The sequence below is a fragment of the Eleutherodactylus coqui genome, chromosome 9 (genome assembly GCF_035609145.1).
Source record: "Eleutherodactylus coqui strain aEleCoq1 chromosome 9, aEleCoq1.hap1, whole genome shotgun sequence".
NCBI lineage: Eukaryota > Metazoa > Chordata > Amphibia > Anura > Eleutherodactylidae > Eleutherodactylus > Eleutherodactylus coqui.
Genome location: NC_089845.1, coordinates 2,692,819 through 2,720,206, shown reverse-complemented (window position 1 = coordinate 2,720,206; position 27,388 = coordinate 2,692,819).

Here is a 27,388-nt window from a genome sequence, read left to right as displayed (position 1 = left end):
AAATCCATTAGGATCTTACCCTAAGTATTGGACAACAAAGCATCATGTTCTTCCACATGCCTGTAGGCATTAATATACTTCTGTCACGTAGAATATATGTTACACAAAACATACAATAATTACCCGCAGCCACCAAGTTAAGTCTGCTCAAAAACAAATAAAAGAATCGTACCTCACCTACTATATAATTGTGGTTCCAAATATGCTGTTTGTTGTTAGATTCAGCCCCAATGTACCTCAGCAGGTATGCATGCCATTAGAACTAGAACAATATGTATTCAGTGTTTGTATTTGGAAGAGAATGAATTCCTCAAACTTATTTATTTTGTATGTGGCTTTGACGACAAATTAAATCCCCTTTATTTCTGGAATTTGCTTGGTGACTAGGCTCAGTTGGGAAAGCCTTATGAATTTCACAAATCACTGCTACAATTTATGAATTGAAAATATTAAAACAAACTAAGTTATTGCGCTCCTTTACTACAGGAGATGCTTGCTAAGCATGGCAGAGCAAGCGTGAGGATACCTTGATTTTCTCATGCTCTGCTTAGGGTTGGGACATCGACACAAAAATATCTATAGTCGATAGTATCGATTATTACTGAACAAACTATCGATTATTGTAAAATATCGGTGGAAAACTATCAATATTTCGATATGTCGACTTTTTTAAATGCTGTATAAAAATAAAACAGGTCTGGGGTTAATAAAGCAACAATCAACAAAAAAAATGTATAGTTTTCTTTTGAAACTTTAAACTGCTGACTTTATTATTACCTTCTAACTATTAATAACATCATGAAAATATATTAAAGTTACAAATGAAAATAAAAAATTACAGATGAAACATATAATAATTTTAGGTATATGAAAAGAAGTTTTTTTATCATTGGCCCCAATAATCGTTATCTAATGAGCCAACAAACACACTGAAACAAGGTCCTGCCAGCTACAAGGAAGCCAGAAGCCGGCCGCTGGAGCTGACGGGATGTGAGCGTGATCTCTGTGTGTTTGTCAGGCTGCGTGCCCTGCATTTTTTCAAGTTGCCAACGGTCTCCATGCAACTTGAAAACAATGCAGGGCCTGGTAGCGCGAACACAGCGCCCCGAACGCACTTGTAATTGCGTTAGATGGGTCTCCTTTCTTTTCTATGGGCGCTGTGTTCGCGTTAGATGCTGAACACATGACATGTCGCGTCTCCTTTTCTGGATGCGACCTTCGTGCGTTCAGCGCAGCCCTCCATCTGCATCTGGAAATGCTTTCATTTAGAAAGCATTGCCCACAGCCATCATGTTAGACGTAAGCGTTCAGAGCCTCGTCTAACGCGATGAGCAAACACATGTGGAGGAGGGGCTGAAGACCCCACTATTCTGAGAGTCGTTTGGCCTGAAACAAACCTTATTGGTGACAAAGAGTCACCTCACACTTTACAGAAGTTTCTAGAACTTGTTTATAAGTTCATTAGTGCCTCAAGCAAAAACTACATCCTGTACAACACAAAGGAAAGGGCGGAATCTAAAGAAAGAAAATCCGGTCACCGGACCACAAGACACGCTTCTTCTTTACAAAAACCGATATTATATCGCCTTAAACTAGCGATGTTCCCGATATATCGGACATAACAATATCCATGAAAAGTATGGCCAAAGCATTAGCGATATATCAATATATCGATGTCCAAACCTTAGTTCTGCTTTTTCATCTTTTTGTCATGTCCTTGAGAGGTGACATTCAAGAAACCATCCACGGGAAGTTTGACCCCAAACAGTCACATTGAATTTGTAAAAACCATCCCAAAAATATCATATTTTATTGTAGATTTTGAATTTATGTCTCATGTAAATATTTTTGGTGCAGAACTCAGTTGTCTAAAATACATTTTTTAACTTCTAAGAGACATAATTAATTTTAACCTTGAGAGCCAATAAATCATTTATCTTTTTGTTTCCCAGCGGTCATAACTTTTTAATTATTTCGTCAATGTACAGTAGCTGTATGACACCTTGTACTTTACAGGAAGGGTTCTAGTTTTTATAAGACCTAATTTTGGATAAATATAATGCATTAAATATATTTTATTATTTATTTATTTTTTGCTGAAGGGAATGGAAAAAAAGCTATTTTACCATTGTTTTGGGGGATTTATTTTTATAGCATTCCTAATGTGGCATAAATACTATGTTAACTTCATTCTATGAGTCATTACGATTTTGACACCAAAACTATAGACGTTTATTATGTTTTTCTACATTTTCACAAAATAAACACTTTTTTTTACAAAAAGATTTTTTGTGCATCACCAAATTCCAAGACCAGAACATTTTTATTTTTCTGTTGATAGAGCTGTATGAGAGCTTGTTTTTTTGTGGAATGACTTTGGTATTTTTTTGAAGTATATATAACTTCTTAATTTTTATTCCTATTTTAGGGGAAGCAAGATGAACAGAAAATGGCTATATGGCAATTATGACCTTTTATGGAATATATATATATATATATATATATATATATATATATATACACAGACAAATGGAGGTATATATATATATATATATATATATATATATATATATATATATATATATATATATATATATATATATATATATAAAATCCTTGTATAAAGGACACAAAACTTTTCAAAAGTTTCTGTTTCCTTATGAAGAAAAGTCCATGTCACAAATCTTCTATGCTGCCTGTTCCTCCCCACCTCCACCTCCTTCCTTGCTTTGTTCACTGATTGACAGCTATAAATTCAGTATTCCTGACCCCACTTTTTTAACGGCTATCGCTTTACTCCTACAGGTGCTATGGACAAGCTTCTGGTGTCATTTTCGAAACAATGATCTTGGCTTTAAAATAACACCACTAACATAATTGGGGCGACAGCCATTTGAAATTGTTACTCCAAAACTACAATGTCCTTTCCCTGCAGAGAATAGAGCTCATTCTCAACTAGAGGGGATTAATTAATTGAATTGGAAAATAAACTCAGCACTTCCCATTTTCTTCCTACAGACTTGCATGTTGTCAGTCATAATATTTTTGACCTCCTTTTGAAATAAATTTTATGTAGATCTTTCCTTAGTGTTTGAGTTGTAGTACACTCTGTAGCCTTAATGAGACTTTTACTGCAAAAATCAAATGCCATCTACACTGTTCTTTTGACTGCGCACAATGTAATAATTATAGAACTTTTTCTCAATTTACATGGCACTGAAGGATAAATTCCAATTTCTCTAAACACACATTATCTTCTTTGACTATACTTTATGTTTAACGCCCTTACAGACAAATTTAAATTATTAAAATTCTCACAAAAATGTAACTTTTTTATTGTAAATTTTAAATTTATATCCTGTATAAATATATTTGGTGCATAACTAACAATGTGTGTCCTATTTGGAATATTCTCTTTTTATTAACATTTTCAAAAAAGGTTTAACCCCTTGAGTGGCACGCCCGGAAATTTTCCGGGACGAGCTCCACTGCCCATAGCGATATAGCCCAGAAAATATCCGGGCTATGTATCACTATGGGAGCTGCAGAGCACAATGCCACAAGCTGTGACATTGTGTTCTGCCTGCACAGTCCCACAGAGAACAAAGCAAGGGCTTTGAAAAACCAGCAGAAGATATTGCCGATCTGCTGGCAATCTCCTGCTTCTAAGTCTCCTGCTTTGTTTACAGGTTGCCATAGAGACCATCGGCTTGTCAGAAGCAAGCCGACGGTCTCTGTGGCAGGGAGAGCTGGTGCTTGGCTGTCAGAAGACAGCTAGGTACTAGCTCTTACAGCAGAGATCAGAGAAAACCTCAGATCTCTGCTGTGTTAACCCTTTACATGCTGCTGTCTATGTGACTGCAGCATGTAAAGGGCTGTCACTGCAGCATGTAAAGGGCTGTCACCATCGGACCCCCGGAATGTGATCAGGGGGTCCTGATGGGTCCCTGTGGAAGTCCCCTAAAGGGACAAAAAAAAAGTTAAAAAAAAAAACAAAAGTAAAAAAATTATTTAAAAAAATAATAAAAACACTTGTCTCCCTTTACTTTGTAAAAAATCAAAAATAAAATCACACATGTGGTATCCGTGTGTGTCGTAATGACCCAGAGAAGGAAGTTAATGCATTATTTAACCCCTTAATGACATGGCCCCTTTTTTTCTTTTTTCCCCATTTCTTTTTTTCCTCCCCCTGTTTAAAAAAATCACAACTTGTCCCGCAAAAAACAAGCCCTCATATGGCCATGTCAATGGAAAAATGAAAAAGTTATGGCTCTTGAGACGCAACTGCAAAATTAGTTGAAATTCAATGATTAGACCATTTTAAAAAACCTGCCCTGGTGGGTCTGACAGGGTGGTAGGAAACCCGCCACTCAAGGGGTTAAAGGGGTTGTCCCGCAGAAGCAAGTGGGGTTATGCACTTCTGTATGGCCATATTAATGCACTTTGTAATATACATCATGCATTAAATATTGGCCATACAGAAGTTATACACTTACCCCCTCCTGGTGCTGGCGTCCACATCTCCATGGCGACGAGCAAACTGCTTCTCTGGTCCCACGAACAGTCGGGCTTGCGCAGACAGGAATTCCTTCTGTAAGGTCCTTTCTCACGAGCTACATCATGGGTCCTCCCCCTTCTCAGCGCCATCGCGTAGCTCCGCCCCGTCACATGGTGCCGATCAGCCAATGAGGTGGCTGGAATCGGCAATGGAGCTCAGACAGCTGAAGAACATCCACAGTGCACCATGGGAGAAGACCCGCAGTGCACCAAGGGAGAAAACCGCGGTGCACCTTGGGAAAGGACTGGCGGCCATCTTGAAAGAAGAATTTTATAAGTTCACGAAACGAGCTAATGGTGAGTAGAAACACTCTTTAAAAACGCTTTCCACGGGTAGTGTAGTATGTTTGCTTTTGGAGGGGGACTGGGAAGAGAAAAAATTTACATTTCTGCCGCGGGACAACCCCTTTAAGGGGGATACAGAAACCAAAGAAGGTTGGAGAGGGGGGCAGAGAATAATAATGTACTGTAGTATGCAACCATTTAGCACCTGACACAGCAGTAACCCCCTTAGGCTGCGGTCACACAAGCGTTTTTTTTGCACATGAATAGGTGTGTAAAAAAAAAGTTGCACATCGCATGGTTAAAAAAACGTGTGACCAAAACTAAAAATCACACATAAATAGTGCAATCGCTATCTCCCATGGTTGAGACAGCTGCAGCAGAGGATTCCTTGGATGTGAAACCCCTGAATGCTGTCATATCCAGGGGTTTCACCTTGTTGTCAATGGGGCTGGCGGCAGCAATACCAGCCCCATTGAAAATACAGGGGGAAAATTGCGCTCCTCTGCCACAGCTGTGACAATGTTCAGGGATGAGGGGACTCACCGTGGGGATGAAGGAATCTCCTGCCACAGCTGTGACAGTTGTGGCAGAGGAGCGCAATGCCATCCCATTGCTTTCAATAGGGTCAGTGCTGCTGCCACCCCATTGAAAGCAATGGGATGAAAGCAGCCCCCGCAGGGATTTTCGGCAGGGGGTGTAAGGGAGGCTTGCTGCAGGAAAAAAAAGCCATTGCTGCAGGAAATAAAATAATAATACATAACCTAGAAGTTTCTTCTGGCCGGGGATTGAAAAATCCCCGCCTCCTGGAAGTGCTGCCTCTGATTGGCTGAGTTAATGGAAACTCCTGTGCTGGAAATAGATACCTGCTGCTTACAGCAAGACATTTAAAAGGTGCTTCTGGGCAGCACCTTTTAAATGTCCTCCTGTAAGCAGCAGGGTATTGCTACTGCTACAGCTGTCACAGCAGTGTTCTTCTCCAATTGCTTTCAATGGAGCCAGCACTGCTGCAATCCCATTGAAATCAATGGGAGGAACGCAGCACCTGCAGCGACTTTCGGAGAAGGGCTTAAAATATAAGCCCTATCTCGAAAATAACCCCTAGCTGCTGAAAAAAAAAACATCACCTAGTGGTGCTGATGGGGCTCCGGCGCTTGTTGTCTCTGGCTCCCTGCCACTGTTCTTCATCGTTTTCTTCTGGCCGGGAATTTAAAAGTCCCTGCCTCCTGGAAGAGCTGCCTCTGATTGGCTGCGTTCAGGGACCAATCCCAGCCATTCAATCATCCAGCAACAAGGGGTTATTTTCAGAGTAGGGCTTATATTTCAGGCTCTTCCCTGAAAGTCCCTACCTGGGTTGCCTTTATCTCATTGCTGTCAATGAGGTGACAGCTGTGACAGGGGATTCTTTCATCCCCGCGGGGAGTCCCCTCATCACTAAACACTGTGACAGTCCTGTCACGGTGTTCAGTGATGAGGGGTCCTTCGTGAAGCAGCTGCTCCAGTGATCAGGCAAAGTTTCCTGCGCTATGCATATGAAATTTTGCCCGTTCATGCGTTTTCAGCTAATGCGAGCAGAGCATTTTTTCTCGCACTAGGAGCGCAAAAAACACACTTATCTGACCTTGGCCTTAGTGTGTAATGGTGACATATATTTTCTCTGCCCATGTGCGTAATCTTAATTTTATCAATGTTAAACCACATTTGCCATTTTTCTGCACCCAACTTATCCAGATCCATTTACAACCACATTCTATCTTCTCTTGTGTTAATTACCTTACACTGTTATTTTACTGCACAATCCTTCTACCAGGTCATTAATAAATATATTAAAACGAATAGGACCCAATACTGACCCCTGTGGTACCCTGCTAGCAACAGTGACCCAATCAGAGTGTGTACCATAAAAAATCACCCTTTGCTTTTTATCTTTGAGCCAGCCTCTTACCCACTTACACACATTCTCACCCAGACCAAGCATTTTCATTTTATATACCAACCGTTTATGTGGAACAGTATCAAATGCTCTGGAAAAGATACACAAGATCCAATAACTATAGAAGCTGATCCGATTGGTTTGACAGGAGCGAGTTTTCATAAACCCATGCTGATATGGAGTTATACAGCTATTTACCTTGAGGTACTCCAGGATAGCATGTTTTAGAAAACTTTTCAAATGTTTTACCCACAACAGAAGTAAGGCTTACCATCCTGCAATTTCCAGGTTCCCCTTTTCACCCCTTTTTCAATATTGGCACCAATTGTCTATTTGCCAATCCAGTGGAACTGACTCTGTCACTAAAGAGTCCTTAAATATAAGAAACAATGATCTGTCTATCGTAGAATCATAGAATGGTAGAGTTGGAAGGGACTTCTAGGTTCATCTGGTCACATTACTTAATCCTCAAAGGATCCTGGGGGTGTATGCCATTGGGACTTAGCACTTTGTCTGTTCTAATCTTATCAAGGCATGTCTGGATTTCTCCCTGGGTTAAATTGGTGAGATTTAGTGGAGAAGTTTACTTTTTTCACTTTGCATCTCATCAGACATTTTATTTTCATCTGTGAATACACTGGAGAAAAAAACTATTTAATAGATTTGTTTTCCCTCTGACATCATGACAGCATACACTGAAGGTTGCTCACCTGCTGGCCTGATGGGATAGGAAAAGGCAGAGCATGAAAAGAACCTCCCCTCCACCAACACCAGTGCTTTTCCTGTCCCTCCAGGACAGCAGCGGCAGAGCTCCAGCGATGCTGTCCCATGCCGGAGGTTCCAGGACTTACCGGTGAGCAACGGCATCTCTTCTGGCAGCCCTGGTTGCCCCAGTGGGAAGTGCCTCATCTGGGAGCTAACCGGGCACTGCGTGGGCCTGGGTCCAAGTACGGGCTTTCCAGCACAACTGCGGCCGTCATTCAGGCGGTGGCCGCCATCTCTCGGCAGAGCGCAGGGAGTGACGTGGTGACATCAGACGCTCCATACGTGGGCATGGCCTCGACGGAGAGCGTGAAGGGGGCGTGGCCTAACACGGTTGGCGCCGGATTCAAAATTAAAAAGCTCCTCTGCACCAGGGAAGACGGCTGGTGTTTCTTCACGCCGGGGAATCGATCCTAAGTACAGGAGTTGATCCCACAAGTGCAGGATGTTGGCCAGAGAGGACCCAGAAAGTCTCCAAACTGTAAGTGGTCCAGTGGGCCACCCTACAGACACCTGCACTACATATACTTCCTTACTAACAGAGTTCTCCCTTGTCATTTCAGGACAGGGATACTCAAAAAGCTATGGAGGCTAGGAGGAGGAGTAAAAAGTGTCCAGTGTGCTTGGCTAAACTTGATGACTCCTACTCCAAAACATTATGTGCCTCCTGTTCGGCAAAAATTCTGCAGGAGGAAAAATCTTCCCTTATGTCCGAAATTCGGTCGGTCATCCGGGAAGAAGTTCAGTCCTCCCTCTCGGACCTCCAACCTGGGCCCTCAGGGGTTACATGAAGGCCTGCTCCGGCTGTGTCAGAGTCCGACTCTGACATGGCGGAAGATTTGGAGTTTGATAATTTTGGGGAAGCATTGCAGGAGGAGAAAAAATACCTTTTTTCCACCACTGACATGGATCAACTTTTAAAAGCTGTACACAGAACCATGCAGGTGGAGGAAGAAGTGCAGTAACCCCGCACAGCGCAAGACGATATGTTTGCGGGATTGCTTCCGCAACGGAAATCTTCATTTCCCGTAAACGCCACACTAAAACACCTACTCCTGAACAAGTGGGATTGTGTGGATCAAGCTCCGCTAATCTCTAGGGAGTTCAAGGAGCGCCTTTTATTTGTGGGAGACCAGATGGCTTTTCTGGATGAAATGCCAAAAGTAGACGCAGCTATCGCTATGGTGTCCAGGAAATCTGGGCTACCATTTGAAGATATGTCCAATCTAAAGGACTCCATGGACAACAAAGTGGACATGACCATGCGTAAGGCCTGGTCCCTTTCCAGCCTTATTATAAAATTCAATATCTTGGCCACTTCTGTGGCTCGCTCCATGGCGGTCTGGCTGGATCAGCTTGCGTCCCTAATTGACCAAAAAGCCTCCAGGGAGGAGTTTGCGAGCAGCATCCCTCTGCTACAGATGGCAACTTGGTTTCTGGCGGATGCCTCTATGGAGACGGTCCGCTTCGGAGCCCGCATGGCAGCCTTATCCAATACCGCCAGAAGGGCAGTCTGGGTAAAAGAGTGGTCAGGGGACTTAACCCCCAAATACAAGCTGTGTACCCTACCCTTTTGGAGCGCACGCATTTTTGGACCAGCCCCGGATCGCCTGCTGGAAAAAGCAGCTGACAAGAACCAGGGACTGCCAGCCATCAGATCTCCCAAAAGACCCTTCACTCCACGTCCCTCGTCTGCAACATATGCTAGGAAAGGAAAGACTGGAAGGTGGTCTTATCCGAAGGGTGGAAGGGGTAAGACTCTTATTGTTGTCCCTCAGCCCGCATCTTCGTGCCCAGTGGGCGGTAGACTGGCTCTTTTTCCCCTCATTTGGCGTAACATAACATCTAATGAATGGGTTCTACACCTGGTGGCAGAGGGGTGCAAGATTGAACTAAAATCTCGCCCCCCTGACAGATTTATTGTAACCTCAATCCAGTCTCCAGTCCTAGAGCAGGCTCTGTTGAGAGGTGTACAGAACCTGCTGGATCTTGGTGCGGTTATCCCCTTCCCCAAGAAGGAACAGGGGAACGGATTTTATTCCCCCCTTTTTCTGGTTCCCAAACGAGATGGCTCCCACTGTACAATAATTAACCTCAAAGAATTGAATAAATTCATTGAGTATAGGAAATTTAAAATGGAGACTATCAGAACTGCAACTCCCCTAATTTCCAGGGATAATGTAATGGCTACAATTGACCTAAAGGATGCTTATTTTCACATCCCTATTTACGCCAACTCGCAAAAGTTCCTGAGGTTTGCGCTGAGAACAGAAGGGAAAATCTGTCACTTTCAGTTTGTTTGCTTCCCATTTGAAATTTCCTCTGCTCCACAAATTTTTTCTAAAGTGGTGATAAAAATAGTGGCCTTTTTGCACAATCGTGGGATTATTATCGTCCCCTACTGGACGATTTTCTGTTGGTGGCGGATTCCCCGACTATTCTGAGGTCACACTTGGGTTCCACGATTCAACTGTTTAAGGACCTGGGTTGGATTATTAATGATCTAAAATCCAACATGGAACCGGAAACCAGGAAAAAATCCCTGGGAGTCATTCTGGATTCCCGTCTCCAAAATTCATCCCTTCCTCCTCTAAGGAAACATCTTATTTTAGGGGAATGTTCCACTCTATATAGAAAATCTAGAGTAACAATAAGAGACGCAATGCGGATCCTGGGGTTAATGACTTTGTGTATTGGTGTGGTTCCCTGGGTGCAGTTCCATAGTCGCGGTTTTCAGTCACTGATCCTTCAGAATTGGGACAAGTTACAGTCCTCACTTGACCAAACAATATCTATTTCTGCTAAAGCCAGATCTTCACTCCGCTGGTGGTTGTCATCGGACAACCTTTTGCGGGCATCCAAATGAAACTTGGACCCTGCGATAATAATTAAAACAGGTGCCAGTGCCAAAGGGTGGGGGGCCCACTTCGAAGGCGGTCATATGCAGGGTACATGGGATGCTCATGAGAGATCTGGTTCATCTAACTTTAGAGAACTTAATGCGGTGTGGAAATCTCTACGTAGCCTGCAATCGCTCTTAGGGATAAAGCATGTGAGGATCTTTTCAGACAATATGACGACAGTGTCACTCATTCGCCACCAGAGTACTACCTGGAATCCTCTACTGCAGCAGTTGGCGGGAAGGATCCTTCAGTGGGCGGAACTCACAACCAAGTCACTGTCGGCCTTCCACATAAAAGGAGCCAATAATTCAGCCGCAGACTTTCTAAGCTGGAAGAAAGTGGACCCAGGAGAGTGGGAACTCCATCCCGAGGTGTTCAGCCTGCTTGGGTGGGGGGTACCTGAAATAGACCTATTTGCGTCAAGCGCAAATACCGAGTGCCGGCTTTTCTTTTCCCGAGGTGCGGAGAAACAGGCCTTGGGCATGGACGCTCTCTCTCACCCCTGGGTTTGGGACTTAGCGTATGCTTTTCCCCCTTTACCATTAATTCCGCTCCTACTACTATTACTGCAGTCAAGCCTGTCAGTAATTCTGGTAGTGCCTTATTGGCCCAAAAGACCTTGGTTTCCCCTCCTGAGATCTCTGTCAGTAGGAGAGCCTTTCCACCTTCCACCAAGACCAGAGCTTTTGCTGCAGGGCCCTCTTCTTTACCCGGAGGTTCACAAGTTCAGGCTTACGGCCTGGATCTTGAACGGGTAAAATTCTTGGGAAAGGGTCTTTCTCCCAACGTAATTTCCACTATTAGCGAGAGCCTTAAGCCCTCGACAAAAAAGATCTATTCCAAAGTCTGGAAAAAATTCTCAGAGTGGATGAGCCAGGACATCCAGCAGTTAGATTAGCCAGACATCCGTACAATCCTAAATTTTCTCCAGGCGGGCCTGGATAAATGGTTGAGTCCGAATACCCTCAAAGTCCAAGTGGCGGCTTTGGGGGCATTCCTTGATCTCGTGCTTGCTGAGCACAGGTGGATTAGGAGATTTCTTAGAGGGGCGAGTAGATTGCATCCATTTACAAGGCTTACGGCACCCCCCTGGGATCTGACCCTAGTCCTTCAAGCCTTCTGTGATCCCCCATTTGAACCTATAAGAGATCTATCCATTGCCTTGCTGATGTATAAGGTAGCCCTCCTTGTGGCAGTCACGCCGGCTAGACGCGTGGGTGAAATCCAGGCCCTCTCACAAAGGGCCCCATATATGACTATTCACCCAGACAACATAGTATTCTCTTTAGACCCGTCCTTTCAGCCTAAAGGAAGGGCTGCTTCTAAAGATGCAATCGCCCGGTGGCTCAGGAGAGCCATCCAGGAGGCTTACAAGGCCAAGGGCATCCCTCCTCCAGAAGGATTGAAGGCCCACTCAACAAGAGCGGTGGCATCTTCTTGGGCAGAAAGAGCGCACGCCTCAATTGAGCAGATTTGTAACGCAGCCACGTGGACTTCTGGCCATACCTTTATTAAACACTATAGGCTGGACTTTAAATGTAGTCAGGACGCAACCTTCGGGAGGAAGGTGCTTCAAGCAGTAATCCCTCCCTAAAAAAGGCCATGCCAGTTATTTGGTATTCCTCCAGTGTATGCTGTCATGATGTCAGAGAGAAAACGGGAATTTTTCTTACCAATAATTCCCTTTCTTGAAGGCATCATGACAGCATACAGGCTCCCCCCCCCCCCTACCGACATGGTTATCCTTGTTTTGTCTAACACATGAGGTAATATGTATGCTTATGTTTCTTTGTTTAAGGTGTGTGATGACAATAAAAACACACCTTCTGGTTAGTATACTGTCACTGTGGTTATTTGGAACACACTGGTGTTGGTGGAGGGGAGGTTCTTTTTATGCTTTGCCTTTTCCTGTGGGCTATCGCCCACACTTTCAAAGAGGGTCGCTGTCTGGCCCTGCCTAGCCCCTGAAGTGTGTGCCTCTAGTTCCTCCTCATCCAGTACGCACCTATAAATACACATGAGGGTGGTGTGGCTATGAATCGAGCGTGTGGCATGAGGGCAGCTGAACGCTGCGCAGGGAAACTTTTGTGTGCGCTGTGGATGCAGGATCGTGCGGGGGAGGAGGGGTGGACAGCAATGCCAGCATGTAACCCAGTAGAAGAGGCAGAGGTGTCACCCACAGGCAGTGATTGTCCTTGGTTGCAGGTAGTGTGGTGCTTAGCTAAGGTGTGCCTTGCTAATGAGGGTTTGTCCGAAGCAAATTGTTAGGGGGGTGGCGCCAGATTCTTGCCCCCATTTTGGCTTAATAGTGGGACCTGGGAGCCTCAGATGCAGCCATGCATGCTGCCCCTGCCCTTCCCTATCCGTTTATGTGGTGTTTCCATGACTTTCTGATGTTTTCTGGTGTTTCACAAGTCATCAGCTATGCGGAGCAGCGGTCCTATACAAAAATGCTTGAGTCGCCCATTGACCTCAATGGGGTTCGTTACTCGAAACGAGCTCTAGAGTATTATGAAAAGTTTGACTCGAGCAACGAGCACCTGAGCATTTTGGTGCTCGCTCATCTCTACTAAATATACAGTTAAATGAATGGGCACTTGGACTGCAGTAGCAAGCAGCACCACTGCAGTGGAAAAGGAGCTGTCTGCTCCAGAAGTCAGCTCTGTGCCCGAGGGCACCAAGCCAGTCCATTGCTGATTGACAGGGGTCTAGAGAGGCAGACATCCACTGGTTTGTCATGGATCTTCTATCTGAGGATAAACCATTCTTAGCTCATACATGAATAAGCCTTTTAATATGTAATCATGGACAAACACTTAAATTGGTTAAAATGTCTCTTTTCATACTCTGCATGTCAAAGGTTAAAGCTGCTTTAAATGATGATATCTCTATATTTTGTTTGTAAAGCATTGTGACAATCACATAATAGATTCTTATCTGTCACAAGGCACATGAAAAACATAATTTAAGCAAAACAAGCATAGTAATGTCTGTTGATTCTGTGCAAACACGCAATTTTAACAATTTAAATTAATCAACTGTCATTTAGTGTAACTGTATTTCTGTCACATTGTTTGATCTAAGAGCATTAAACTCTTTGTTCCAAATTGCTTAAAGACAAACAGAAACACTTTCATGAGAACAGGAATCATCCCTTCTAATTAAAACAAGGACCCAGTTATTAACATATTTGTAAACAGTAATACTGCATCATTGTAGTATAGAGTTCACTTTTTCAGAGGCACAAAGTACAACTTTCTTTTTACAACTTTGATAACTTAAAGTACTGAGCTTTATGATTACACATGTAAAACCATCTGAAAATTTTCTTGATGGCCAAATTTCCTATTATGAAACCACATCAAGTTTGAAAGTCTACAACATGGATCCATATTTCAGCCTCCATTGTCTTGTAAGGAGAAAATCAACCCTGCAAAAGAAAATTTATCTGTTGGGCTAAGAGCTTAAACACATGGATAGGCATGAAATGAAACAAAACCATTGATTTCAAAGGTGTAGTTTTCACTTGTCGCATTCTTGCACGTTAATTTGCAAGAAAAGATAGGACTTGCCCTATCTTTCTCGCATGTAGTTTTTCTACGTGCGAGGAAAATAGGTCAAGACCTATCTTCTCGCTTTTTTCTTTAAACTCACGTGCAAACGCTCTGCTCATCTGTATTCATAGCGATAGTTTGAAGTATGCAGAGTACAGACTGCAATAGGGTGTTAATACCACAAATGAAAACAAAACCATTGAAATCAATTATTTTGTTTTGTTATGCAACCATGATTATCACAGTTCTATAACGGGACTAAATCACGCCCATCTAAAGAAGCCCTCAAATTGACTTCCACAGTGCCTCTTTGTAGTTTAGTGTTGTTGCTAATGAGATAAAAGTTGCAACAGTTGGACAGCACACACTGTGTTTTTTCAAAATGCTCATAAGGTTTATTTGAACAGTCCAGATATTCACATTAAGTACAGAATTTGTAACATTTCGGGCTCAATGCACTTAGTCAAGCATATGAAAAAACTTGGAGTATTAAGGGTTATTGAGTAAAGGATTCAGCCTGGATATAGGTAACATCCATAAGTAGGTCAGACTGTCAAAAAAATCCTGTGGTATGGTATGCAGAGAGGACCTCAGTCTCCAGTTGCAACAGGATCCAAATAAGCAGTGTTTTGGGCAAGCACATTGTGGGAACAGGGTTGGGTTAACAATATGACTGGCCCTAGGCAGAAAGGTAAATTTGGGCTTCTCTAAACTAAAAATACACAATATCTACTGTGGCAAGCTTTCTTTTAACTCTGCAGCCTGCCAGTATTTATTGCACACAGCAATCAATGTGTACAGCATACGCAGCATACAAGAGTCCAGGGTTCACCAACCCACAGGGTCCCCGTCATAAACCCTGGCCAGGGTGTCTAGAGGATGTCATCTGCCAGATTGGTGTGACGGTCCCAGAACTGGTCCGCATCAGACTTTTGGCCATCGTTCTATCCCTTGTGGTGAATCTTGATGGTGAAATAAAATGGTCCAAACACAGGGATACTTTCTGGACAAACCGGAAACTGTTGGTAATGTCCGTTTACTGTAACTTCAGTAAAGTTGCAACGTACAACAATTGTCAGGCACAAAGCACACTTCTAGAAGGTGGTGTGACAGGGAGGACTTCTCGGGTAATCCAGACAATCCACAGTCCTAGTTTTCTGTGTGATCCTGCTCCTGGCGACTCTCCTTCTCTCTTTATTATTCCTTTATCAAAAGAAAACGTTTCAGTTATTTCCACTTTGATAATCCAATTGCTGCCCCATTGTACTCCATGCTGAGGTTATGTCTCTAAGTATATTTTGTATTTTCCATATGCAGTATATAGAACACATCATGACAGCAGGTTGCTCCGACTAGCTCAGCGAGAACTTAAAATTAGAGATACATCCTACAGAAGTCAAGCCTGTAATAAATGAAGGACACCATTCATGTTATAGCCAGATACAGTGTTATGCCTCATGTACACGCATGTAACTAATCCTGAAAAGTCATCTGATTTATTGTAACTATCCAATACAATTTTCCTTCCCTGGTTTCTATTTTGACAGACATACACGTTCCTGGCACAACTCAGTGGTTCAAGCCTGAATGATATTTACTTTTAGGAAGCTGTAAAATACAGATTTAAAAACGCGGCAGTTCATGTGACCGAACGTTTTCTAATCATTTCAAATTATAAAGATGTAATGCATTTTACTAAAATTTTGTAAAACAAAACTAGTCTTTTTTTTTCTTAATTTTTTACATCTTCTCAGACTCTCTGTTTCAGAGGCCATAGGTATGTGCCTAGTTGTCCTGGAGGCTAAAATGGCTCAAATTGGAAATAGTGAAGCAATCAGACAATTACTGTATTTGTCCCTGTATTTTGTAAAATAATTTACAGGTAAAGTTTGCAAAATAACAACAAAAATGGCCATATACTAAAGGAGTTAATGCCTCGTTGTGCCAATTTTCAATAGCTTTAATTTTTAGGTCACTAAGTTTAAATGGTTGGTATGCTTCTGAATTAGTCTATAGGCAGTGTTTGGTCCATGCAGGCTGTGGGAACAACGACTTACACAAACACAACCTATTTTATGACTGACAATGAGAAAGAAGAATTAGGATCTGCATACACTAACATCAGACATACATAAACAAGGCATGCATACGAAAGCCTACAGGGAAAACAGGGACATCAGATCTAACAACGCATGGATGGCCTCATACATAGTAATGTACTAAACAACCAGACAGTTGGAAATATCTAAACGTAAGTATGAGGTATTGCTTTGTAATTTGACCAAAACACATAAGCTCACAAGACCACATCAAGGGTCCTCGTTGCCTTGTGAGTCCTAACTAGGCAAGTACAAGAAAGGAAAGAGGAACGCTGCCCACAAGCAGGGCAATCATCCCAATAGGGATGGCCCTACCATGGAACCTAGGGGCCAACTACTTTGCCCCAGATGGTAATGAGAAGTAGCATCAGACAAGCGAAATACAACATAATACACACTGAAACAAGACAGCTCGCACCTAGTGTAGTCAACACCTACAGACATATGCAGAATACAACCCTGTTCAGACCAAGTGATGAGGGGAACCCCATGCAGAACAAGTCATAGGTCACACCTAATGTAGTCAACAACTACAGACATACATTGAACAGGACCTGGTTCACACCAAAAGTCTGCTCACCTCAGACAGAGGGAATCCCCACTTAGAACCTAAAGCAACTTACACAGCTCCAAACAGCATCACCAAATACTGAGAAGAATAGGGATAATGGATAAATGTCCAGCACCCTTTAGCAAAAGGGTCTGGAACTTACCTGCACAGACCAGTGGTGATTGGCAGGCTAGAGCAATTCACACAACCAGCGGGCTCTATACTCCAACACCTGTGGAGGTGTGCTCCTGGTAACCTATAGAGCTAGAGCTTCCAGGAGACACACGTAACAGGATGAAGTTGTTGTGATGGCTCATGACAAATAGATTCTGCTTAGCACATGATCAGCCAATGAGCTACCAATGTCTGTATTCTAAAAGCATCAAAAACCCTAATTAATATTCATCAGCAGCCATATTATTAACTTAAATTTCAGCACAACTGCTTTGTAAAATACTATAAGACAACTAAGATCAGGTACTACAGAACAGATTTACAATATGATTTTATATTGATTTGTCTGAAGGCACTGAAAAACACCAAAAACTCTTTAAAGTTGATGATGCAAAGTTTACCAATTAGATCAATGTTTTCATTCCCTATTTTGCACAGAAAATGAAAGCTAAGACCCAATATATCACTGGAGGGCAAGATGACCAGACTCAGACTCACGTATTATGACCATGTGAGCAGAGTCGCTAGAAAAATCTATAATGCTTGGACAGAAAACATGGGCGCCAAAGGACATGATGGCTGATACTGTCAAAGCTGATACTGGCATAGATATCACACAACTGAAAGAAGCCATGCAAAATAGAAAAACATGGAGGGAGCTCGCCTTTAGGGTTGCTGAAGGTCATGAACAACTAAACCGCTAACAACAACAACCTAATGCAACAGTGCAGCTACTAAAAGCCAGCCAAGCAGCATCCATTCTGCCAGGCAAAGCGTTTTGGCTCTGGATTATATCATCAGGTAGAACATCATAGCAACAACAGCCAGCACACATCACCAACATCACTGCGAAGTGGATAAGTGGACTAAAATCCTCATGTTCAGTTTTATTAATTTTGTTTATCAGCAAAATATATCCATGTACAGTATGAAGACTACAGCTGCATATGAGCTTCTGTGATGGCGTTTCCCCCTCTTGGTTACTGGTAATCAGCCACTTTAATGGAGCACATTGGGTTGCATGCGGCTTGGTGCTCTCCAGTAGGCTGTCTTTAGTGGTTTGGGGATCTTTCTGTGAGGGATTGTTTTGTGGCTTAACCTAAAAAAATGATGTGCTGTCAATGTCTTTGTGTCTAAAATTGGTTGTAATTATGTATTCCTGGCACAACGTTCATATGAAGCTCTGTAGAGTTTAACTGCTTGCAATATGTACGGGTGTCCTTGTCACATAAACACCGCTGATCGGAGTGAGAAAAAAATCGCACAACTTTAAAAAGAAACCTTTTTTTTCTAGAGACAGCCTGCTGCTCCCTTTTCAAGGAGTTAAATGGTCAATTCCCTGGTGGTCCCACTAGTGCCACACAAGAGCCAAAAACAATGCAAACATTTATCTGCTAGCCTTGGAATCGGTTTGTCTTCTTAGTGTAAATCACAATTGCTTTAGGAGTTTCTGAATCCACTTCTGAATTCTAAGCTTGAGACAAATAATTGGATTTCCCACAAACACGCTGAGCTGTGTTACTCTTTCTGTTTAGCTGTGTATCCTCAGGGCTTCACTCTCTGTTTTATATCAAACTCTACCTTCCAGGCTAAATGGGAAAAGGACAGATCAGTCTTCATTAAGCTGTCCATTGCTTTAAAAAAGTCCCCAGAACAATTTTTACCATCTTCAAGTGAATTATAACCAGTGAAGTTAAGAAATAGGAAACTGTGCACAATGACTAAGTAAATTACTAACTGAAGTGTTTTCTTCACCCTGTGGAGCTACAATCCAAACCAATTACATTTTACCTGCTGTATTTTTACAACACTTTGACATTGTATATAGCCAATTCATGTGTGTCATTGACTACAGGGCAGCTCTGAATTTGCTTTGGGCTATGTGACTAGACATTTCTAGCTTCAGGTAAAATACTGTTTAAAAAACAGTGAAACACAATGTGTGATCTGGAAAGTCATGCACAAAAACAATATCATGGATCATGCTCTCACACCATTGTAACTTACAGAAGTAGGTTATTAATTGAACAGATGTACACTGGTATTTCTATGTAGGTATTATAGCACTTTAGTTTATTGCCTCCAAGGCTAATTAAGGCAACAGGCAATAAAGGTTAATACAAATAGGCAAACACATTCATAGGTCGGTCTCACACAGAATGGTCGGATTCCACATGCGGGAGCCTGCAGCATAATCCACACCTGTCCCTGTCTGGCGTCCGCGCATACCTGTATTGCGGATGGATAATCTATAGTGTGCACAAGAGCATTTGTGGCATCAGCCAGGCAAGACCATCGCATCATAAAAATTCCTTGAGGTAGAGAAAACGGATTCACTTTCCCTTCATGTTTCATGACCGACTTAAGCGCCTTTGTTAATATTTCAAACAGACGATCTGAAGTAGTGAAGAATACATAGAGCTCCTCAAGAAAGCAGAAAAATTGGATAGCTGCTGGACAGCACTCAGCTTCTTCTTTTCCAACAAGATTTAAGCTGTGTGCAGCACAAGGTATCTAGATTGCCTTGGAATTTTCCACTCTAATCTTGGCTTGAAGACTATTGAATTTCCAACTCATGGCTGCTGTATTGTCATGTGACCTCGACAGTCTATTATATCTAGTCCATGTTTGTTAAGAAATTTTGTCAATCCTTGTAGCATTTCTCCTGCCAAGTGACCTTAATTTGTCTGAAATTGTGCAAATCATTCTACTGACACCCTGTTCTCCATGTATCAAAATACCAATGATAGCTGGTCAATGTGCTCTTCATCGGATGATGAATCAAGTGATATGAAGTAATACTTTGAACGTTTGATGCACAAAACTATTTCCTGCAATGTCCTATTTCCCATAAATTCGATGAGTTTGTCACAGATAGTTGACAATAAATAGTTGGTGTGTCTGGATCCTCTATTCGAGTGCTTTTGGATGTTTAAACGTAAAATTTCATCATATTTTGCTAGAAGTTCTAACATTTCAAGATCGTTTCCTTTTGAATGGGATCTGGCTTTTTCATCTCTGTCCCGGAGTGAAAAAGGGCATTTGCATAGAAATGTAATGACAGAGACTGAGCATTTTAGAATAGCTAGTCATTTTTCTAACTTTCTTGGCATATTCTATGTCAGCATGCCTTTTTTTCCGCTGATCCTTATGTGAATGCCATGATTGATTCCACGTGTTCCTTTGACTGTTCATGTTCACGCACATGGCTTGTTGCATGCTTCCAATCACAGACTCGATCACCATTAGGCTGGATTATATTGGGATTTATCAGTTTTATGGTCCCTGAGTTACTGTCTGGGGGGGGGGGGGGGTCACCAGGCCAGCAGTCTTATCTGTGCTTTGGATGTCTCATACCTCCCATTCACCCATAAATCCTCATGAATAAGTTAGCCCTCTATTGAACGTGTCAAAAGTTATTATAAATTTATATTTAGAGATGAGCGAGCACCAAAATGCTCGGATGATCATTGCTCAAGTCAAACTTTTCGTAATGCTCGAGAGCTCGTTTCGAGTAACGAACCCCTGGGGACTCGAGCATTTTTGTATGGGACCGATGCTCCGCATAGCTGATGACTTGTCCAACACCAGAAAACATCAGAAAGTCATGAAAACACCACAGAAATGGATAGGGAAGGGCAGGGGCAGCATGCATGGCTGCATCTGAGGCTCCCAGGTCCCAATATTAAGCCAAAATGGGGGCAAGAGTCTGGCGTCACCCTCTTAACAATTTACTTCGGACAAACCCTCATTAGCAAGGCACACACGCTGGCATATCTTAGCTAAGCACCACACTACCTGCAACCAAGGACAATCACTGACTGCGGGTGACACCGCTGCCTCTTCTCCTGGGTTACATGCTGGCATTGCTGTCCAACCCCCCTGCACGACCCTGCGATCACAGCGCACACTGCAGAGGGTTGGTAGGGCCAGGCAGTGACCCTCTTTGAAAGTGTGGGCGATAGCCCACAATGCTGTTGAGAATTGATGATAAATTGACGTACGATCATCATTCCAATCCCGTGCCACCTCCGTCACAAAATTCTCAGGAGCTGCAAACGTGGGCATAAAGAGGACTCAGGTGCCAACACTTCTACACATCTCCACAATGCAGCAATACTCTGTGTGGGAAGCACGTGAGCGGGCCCAGGGTCAGGCTTGGTCCCAGCCTCCACCTTGTGTGACCCAAGGTGCCGCGAGTTACATAGCAATGGGAAATCCATGTGTCCCCACACAATTCATTCTGTGTAGGTGTTAGATAGCTCAACACCACAATGGGAAGTCTTTGATTTCCTTGGGCTCACCTACGGCAGAGTTTCACCCCGCCAAGGACCTCGGCCCACATTTCTACCCTAGTCAGTCAGTGTATTTGTGCCAAACAGGTAAAACACCGCAATGGGAAGTCTTTGTGCACCGACAGCATAGGCGAGCCCAAGGAACTTAAAGATGGTATTACACATAAAGAAATCAGAGTTCCCAAACATGGCAGAGTTTCACCCTGCCAAGGACCTCAGCCTACAGTTCTACCCTAGTTAGTCAATGTATTTGTGCCAGATAGGTAAAACACCGCAATGGGAAGTCCTTGTGCACTTACAGCATAGGCGAGCCCAAGGAACTTAAAGATGGTATTACACATAAACAAAAAATGAGCGCTCAAACATGGCAGAGTTTCACCCCGCCAAGGACCTCAGCCTTGGCCCAAATTTCTGCCCAAGTCAGTCAGTGTATTTGTGCCAGATAGGAAGTCTTTGTGCACCCACAGCATAGGCGGACCCCAGTAACATTTCTGTAGCAAGAGTATAGGTGAACCCCTCAAACCATAAAGTAGAAAAGGTATAGGCAGACCCCAGTAACATTTCTGTAGCAAAAGTATAGGCGAAGGCCTCAAACCATTCAGTAGAAACTGCATAGGCGTACCCCAGTAACATGTCTGTAGCAAAAGTGTAGGCAGACCCCAGTAACGTTTCCGTAGCAAGAGTATAGGCGAACCCCAGTAACATTTCTGTAGCAAGAGTATAGGCGAACCCCTCAAACCATTCAGTAGAAAAGGTATAGGCAGACCCCAGTAACATTTCTGTAGCAAGAGTATAGGCAGACCCCAGTAACATTTCCGTAGCAAACGTATAGGTGAACCACTCAAACCATTCAGTTGAAACTGCATAGGCGGACCCCAGTAATATTTCTGTAGCAAAAGTATAGACAGACCCCTGTAACATTTCTTTAGCAAAAGTATAGGTGAACCCCTGTAACATTTCTGTAGCAAGAGTATAGGCAAACCCCTCAAACCATTTAGTAGAAAAGATATAGGCAGACCCCAGTAACATGTCAGTAGCCAAAGTATAGGCAGACCCCAGTAACATTTCTGTAGCAAAGGTATTGCCGAACCCCTCAAACCATTCAGTAGAAAAGGTATAGGCAGACCCCAGAAACATATCTGTAGCAAGAGTATAGGCGGACCCTAGTAACATTTTCGTAGCAAAAGTATAGGTGAACCCCTCAAACTATTCAGTTGAAACTGCATAGTCGGACCCAGTAACATTTCTGTAGCAAGAGTATAGGCAGACCCCAGTAACATTTTTTTATAGCAAGAGTATAGGCGGACCCCAGTAACATTTCTGCAGCAAAAGTATAGGCGAACCCCTCAAACCATTCAGTAGAAACTGCATAGGCGGACCCCTGTAACATTTCAGTAGCAAAAGTATAGGCAGACCCCTGTAACATTTCTGTAGCAAGAGTGTAGGCAAACCCCTGAAACATTGGTGTACCATGAGTATAGGAGGAACCCACTAAGATTTCTGTAGCAAAAGTATAGGCGAACCCCTCAAACCATTCAGTAGAAACTGCATAGGCGGACCCCTGTAACATTTCAGTAGCAAAAGTATAGGCGGACCCCAGTAACATTACTGTAGCAAAAGTGTAGGCGAACCCCTGAAACATTGGTGTACCAAGAGTATAGGCGAACCCCTGAAAAAATTTGGTTACCAAGAATGTAGGCGAAGGCTGAAAAATTTAGTTAGATAACAGTACAGGCGAGGGCCAGAAAAATTGGTGTACCAAGAGTACAAGTGCAGCCCTGAAGTGCCAGACACAACTATAATGCACACGGTCAGATGTAGCCCTAAGAAGGAGCGTTGGGGTCATGGGCGGAGCGTCAGGGGGTGCTGGGGTCGCAATGGCGACCCGGCCCTTGAGCTTAAGGGGGCCCGAGGTCGCCCTCCCACCATTAACAAACATACATTCATGCCGCGCTGTCAGCCGTCCAGTCCAGCCGACAGGATGAGCCAGAGAGGAAGCCGGGGAGGGGTGAGGAGAAGGAGGGGCCCCGGGGGAGATGCACGGCACTGCACTGTGTAACAGGATGATGTCGTCATCCCCCTGCTGACACTGTGTACGTGGACTCCATATGTGCCCTGCTGCTGCTGAGAAGTGACAGGGGTCACGAACTGCAATTCATTCTGGTATGTGTGCTTTTAGGTGGATCATTTGCTTAGTGGGGAGGGCTTTTGGACTGAGGGGCTGCAAGGGTTAAAGTTCTGCTGCTCTGCTACCTGAATGCTGCTATTGGACAGAGTGGGCTAGTGGGGAAGGGAAGGGGACAACTGTGTACAATTCTTTTTTTTAGATCATTATATATATATATATACTGTAGCATAAAAAGTCATACAACTTTATATAACTTTGTCCTGGACCCCTTTTAAATTGAAACGGACCCACTAATGAGCTGAAGATTTATTTTCCACCTTCAGAAACCCACCACTATCAATATTTATTGTCAGGGGAAGCTGCAGACAGTCAATTTAACCCCTTAGGCTGCCTGCAGACGGCGGGGTCGGATCCGGCTGCGAGAATTCTCGCAGCGGGACTTGACCCGAGCATCTGCAGAGAGCAGCGTGGCACTCACCTGCTCCTGCAGCCCCGGCTCTTTCATGTGGCGGCTGCTGGGCAGCCGGCGCATGCGCAGAGCGGAGCTGGAGGCCGGTGAGTGACGTTTCTAGAGCACGCCGCGGTTTGTTTGCCGCATGACATTTCGAGCGGCCAAATCGCGGCCGTCTATAGAGGATTGCGTTTGTTAACGCAATCCTATGGCAGCTTCCAGGGGCGGAAATTCCACGGGAAATCCCCCTGCGGAATTTCCGCCCATCTGCAGGCGGCCTTAGTACCAAAGCCTCTTTGCGTCTTATTGACTAACTTTTTCAGTTCTTTCATCGTCGTAATCCAAAAACCATGACTTTTACACTTTTCTGTCAACATAGCCGTATGAGGGCTTGCTTTTGCAGGACAAGTTGTATTTTTTAACCCTTTAATGACATGGCCTATTTTGGGCTTAAGAACGCAACGGTTTTTAGCAGATTTTTACCTCCATTTTTCAAAAGCCATAACTTTTTTACTTTTCTGTTGACGCGGACGTATAAGGGCTTGTTTTCTGCGTGGCGAGCTGTAGTTTTTGATGGTGCTATTTTTGGGTTCATAGACTATATTGTAAAACTTTTATTATTTTTTTTATGATAACAGAGAGAAAACGCATCAATTCTGCCATAGATTTTGGGGTGTTTTTTTACAGTGTTAATCATGCAGCATAAATGACACGATACATTTTTTTCTGCGGGTCAATACGGTTACAACGATACCAAAATTATAATATTTGTTTTTAGGTTTTTCTTCTTTTCTGCAATAAAAACCCTTTTTTTGGAAATCGTTGCATTCAAAGTCCTGTAACTATTTTATTTTTCTATGTACGGAGTTCTATAAGGGCTTATTTTTTGTGAGACAAGCTGTAGCTTTTATTGGTACCATTTTGGGGTATTTATGGCTTTTTTGATCACTTTTATGCATTTTTTTGAAGGCAAAATGCTAAAAATTAGCATTTTGCCTCTGTTTTTAGCTTTTTTTTAACGCTTTTTGCCATACAAAATAAAAAGCATGTTCAACTTTTTGTACACATTGTTACGGATGCATCAATACTAAATATGTGCTATTTTAATTTTTTTTTACCTTTTTTATGCTAATATGAGAAAAGGCACAACAAAAAGTTTTTTTCACTTTTTTTTTGCACATTTTTATTAGCTTTTTTTTACACCATCTGTGTCCCTCTGAAGGACTTAAAGCACTGAACTGATAATCAATGTGATAAGGCATGGCAGGACTTCTGTCCTGCCATGCCTTATCGCTTATACAGCAATCCCATGCCATGGCAACAGGCCAGGCTCTCTACAATCTATATAGATCGCGGTAGGTAAGAGGTTAACAGCGGGGGGGGGGGGGGGGGCGCATCTCTGATGCACCCCCGCTGCTGCAGCGGGAGGCCGGCTATGAAGACTTCAGCCAACCACAATCAGAGCTACCAGCAGGCAGGGATTTTAAATCCCCGGCTGCTGATAGCTCAGAACTACAGAGTCGGGGACAGCGCCAGAAGTTGCAGCTGAGCCCCGGCAGCTGAAGGGAGGTGAGTATTGTTTTTTCTTAATTTTTGCACTATTTTAAATGGCTTTTCAGGGAAGGGCTTATGAAGAAGCCATAGACGGGATGCCATAGACAGGATGCCGGCAGCAGGATTCTCTACCGCAGCTGTCATGTGTGACAGCTGCGGTGGAGAATTGAAGAATTCCCTTTGCTGCATCTGCCACAGATGTGGCAGAAGGGAATTCTTTTTGAACTAGCGTCAGTGAAGGAAACATCTGCCACATGCGGCAGATGTGTTCTTCATGCCCGCTGGGGTCACAGCAGTGGCGGAGGGGTAAGTTGTTTTTCTTTTTTGTTTTGTTTTTTTGTTTTGCACTGAAATGTTTCTTTTTCAGGGAAGGGCTTATATGTAAAGCCCTTCTCTGAAAAAGAATGCAGGGGGCCGGCAGAGCATTGTTTTCAATTGAGCCGCCGGCAGCAGCCATGGCTCCATTGACAACAAGCACGCAGCTGTGTTCACGCGTGTTTTTGCTCGTACCTAGGTGCGGATGTATGTACGCACCTAAGTATGCACAAAAACACGCTCGTGTGAAACCACCCTTAATGATAATAGAATAAGTTTATATTTGTAAGCTTTTTCCCTATTATTACCGTGTGGGGGGCCGAGCTGTGGGGGGGGGGGGCCCAAACTAAACTCTTGCACCCAGGCCCACAAGCCTGTAGGTACGCCCCTGGTTGGGGTTCTTGCATGGAGGATCAGGACTGTATAGTGTATAACTTTCCCTATAGAAGTGGCTGTGTCCCAACACTCTGTGTTATGCACTGCAGACACAGCGGTATAAATCAAGTCGTTTGCAGTAGGCTAGGAAATGTTAAAGAGCAGTTTCACGGTGAGAGCTGGTTGTACGGCACTGCAGGCTGAGAACGCTATTACTGAAAGGCTGGGAACAGGCCTAGATGCGTAATACAAAAATTGATGCAATACTACTCCCAGCAAGCCACAACTGTAAAGCACACGGTCAGATGTAGCCCTAAGAAGGACCGTTGGGGTTCTTGAAGACAGGATCCTACTCTCACACTTTCCATATATAAGCAGCTCTTTCCCTTAACTCTGCCTACGACACTGCAGACACAGAACAGTATAGTTGAAATGGCCTCCACAGCCCGAGATGCTTAAAAAAAAATGGTGCACTACTGCTCCCAGCCAGCCACAACAGTAATGCACACTATGAAGAGTAGCCCTAAGAAGGACCGTTGGGGTTCTTGAAGACTGGATCCTAGTCTAACACTTTCCCTATATCAGCAGCAGCAGCACTTTCCCTAACCTCTGCCAGCATGCTTCTGAGATGAGCCGATGGCGGGACCAGCTTAAGTACTTGGCGATCACCTGATCTCGCCAACCACTCACTACTGTAGGGTGGGATAGGGCTGGCATGTCACAGCAGGAAGTGGTAATGCCTTCCCTGCATGTCTATTGGCTAGAAAATAGTGCTAAACATGCGGAGAAGGAAATGCAATTGACTTGAGTACAGCGTGGTGTTCGTCTCGAGTAACGAGCATCTCGACTACCCTAATGCTTGAACGAGCATCAAGCTCAGACGAGTGTGCTCGCTCATCTCTATTTATATTCCCAAATTCTTATATGGCTATGTGACTTATAACTACCCTTCAATATCATAACTCTCATATCTCCTATGTCATGTCCATGGTTTGAAAAGTGCTCAGCCACAGGTAATTCTGTCTTCCTCTGTTTAATTGTATGGCAATGAGATCTCATCCTGGCTTTCAGTTTGTGCCTTTTTTCCCCAACATAAAGGCCACCAACAGGACATTTACCACACATGATCAGATACACAACATCAGACTTGGAACATGTGAATGTCTCAGGGATCTTATAGTCCTGTCCTCAGTCAGTACATGTGAGCAGGTCTTGCAGCTCCTTACATTGCAGGGATAAGTTCTTTTTTGTGTGTCAGAGGGTAATGCACTCCTGATTAGAAGGTTCCTCAAATTTGGAACTTGCCTGTAACACAAAAGCAGAGGGTCTGGAAATATCTTTTTCAGACGGTCATCCTTGTGCAGGGTATGATGGAGTTTCTTTGTGGTTTTCCTTAGTATCTCTAGTTGCGGATTGTAGGTCACTACTAGAGGCACACGATTGTTTCTTTCATTCT